General features: G+C 40.9%; 1 pseudogene; it reads left to right on the top strand.

Moving 5' to 3' along the window:
* Positions 1 to 789: 789 nt before the first annotated feature.
* Positions 790 to 1,356, top strand: LOC114631931 (annotated as a pseudogene).
* The last annotated feature ends 708 nt before the right edge of the window (positions 1,357 to 2,064 follow it).

Below are 2,064 nucleotides of genomic sequence, written 5' to 3'. Positions count from 1 at the left end.
GTTTCTTGGGTCACTTTGCTTGGAAAACCTTTTTATAGCCTTTTACTCTGAGGTAGTGTCAATCTTTTTGCTGAATTGTGTTTCTTGTGTCCAGCAAAAATATGGATCCTGCTTAAGGATCCACTCTGTTAGTCAGTCTTTTTATTGAGGAATTCAGACCATTGATATTGAGTGATATTAATGACTGATGATTGTTAGTTCAAGTTATTTTGATGTTGATGATGGTACTGTGTGTGTGTGTTTCTCTTGATTTTTCTGGTGTGAAATCATTTATTTCTTGGGTTTTCTTGGGATTAGTCACCTTCTTTGTGTTGGAGATTTCTGTCTGGTATCCTCTGTAGAGCTGCATTCTTGTAAAGATATTATTTAAATTTGGTTTTATCATAGTATATCTTGTTTTCATCATTGCTAGAGAGTGATAACTTTGCTTGGTGTATTAGTCTGGGTTGACATTTGAGATCTCTTAGAGACTGGAAGACACCTGCCCAGCACGTTCTGGCTTTTAAAGCCTTTATTGCAAAGTCTGTTATAGTTCTAATAGTTGCATTTATTTGTTAATTGGGCTTTATCCCTGGTGGCTCTTATATTTTTCTTTGTTCTGTATATTTAGTGTTTTGATTATTATTTGGTGGGAGGATTTTCCTTTAAGGTTCATTCTATTTATAGGCATCTCCTTTTATAGGTTATAAAAATTTTGTTCTCATGGCACCAACTACATTCTTGTAGGCCACAGAGAGGAGATTTCTATCTTCATTTGATAGTGGTTCATTCAGCTCTGTCACCGCCTTCATGGCGGAGGCCATTATTAGTAGCATTGAGCAGAAAACCATGGCAGATGGAAATGAGAAGTTGGAGAAAGTTAAAGCCTACTGGGAGAAGATTGAGAAGGAGCTGGAGACAGTGCGCAATGATGCCTTGGCTCTGCTTGACAAGTTCCTTATCAAGAACTGCAATGATTTTCAGTATGAGAGCAAGGTGTTCTACCTGAATATGAAGGGCGACTACTACCGCTACTTGGCTGAGGTGGCTTCTGGGGAGAAGAAAAACAGTGTGGTTGAAGCTTCTGAGGCCGCATATAAAGAAGCCTTCGAAAATAGCAAAGAGCACATGCAGCCAACACACCTCATCCGGCTCGGCCTGGGCCTCAATTTTTCTGTGTTCTACTACGAGATCCAGAATGCACCAGAGCAGGCCTGCCTCTTAGCCAAACAAGCCTTTGATGATGCTATAGCTGAGCTGAACACATTAAACGAGGATTCCTATAAGGACTCCACTCTCATCATGCAGTTGCTTTAAGACAACCTCGCCCTCTGGACAAACGACCAGCAGGATGAAGAAGCAGGAGAAGGCAACTGAAGACCCTTCAGGTCCGTGGCCCTTTCATCACCCACCACCCCCATTATCACTGATTCTTCCTTGCTACAATCACTATATCTAGTGCTAAACCTATCTGTATTGGCAGCACAGCTATTCAGACTTGCCCTCCTGTCCCCTGGGAAGCAGTTTCAGATAAACCTTCATGGGCATTTGCTGGACTGATGGTTGCTTTGAGCCACAGGGCGTTCCCTTTATGAATTGTGCAGAGAAGTGTGTCCTGAACGAGGCATTTTACTATGTCTGTTGATATATAGCAAATCCAGGTGATGGTAATTGAGGAGTGTAGAAAGGAGAATTAGCCAACACAGGCTATGGCTGCTATTTAAAACAAGCTGATAGTGTTTTGTTAAGCAGTACATCTTGTGCATGCAAAAATGAATTTGACCCTCTCACCCCTTCCTTCAGCTAATGGAAACTGACACAGTAACAACTTGTTCCTTCACTACCAGCTTTATAAACTGTTTCTCGTGAGCTTTCAGCAGCCCTTTCTGTGCCTCTTTAAATTATGATGTGCGCACACCTTCTTTTCAATGCAATGCATCTGAAGTTTTTGATATGTGTACCTTTTTTATTGTAATTAAGAATCATGGATTTATTTTTTGTAACTCTTTGGCTATTGTTCTTGTATACCCTGACAGCATCGTGTGTGTCAACCTGTGTCAATCATGATGGGTGGTTATGAAATGC

Source organism: Grammomys surdaster, unplaced genomic scaffold (genome assembly GCF_004785775.1).
Source record: "Grammomys surdaster isolate TR1022 unplaced genomic scaffold, NIH_TR_1.0 369, whole genome shotgun sequence".
In the NCBI taxonomy this organism is placed as follows: domain Eukaryota; kingdom Metazoa; phylum Chordata; class Mammalia; order Rodentia; family Muridae; genus Grammomys; species Grammomys surdaster.
This window is presented reverse-complemented; position numbering and strand designations above follow the sequence as displayed.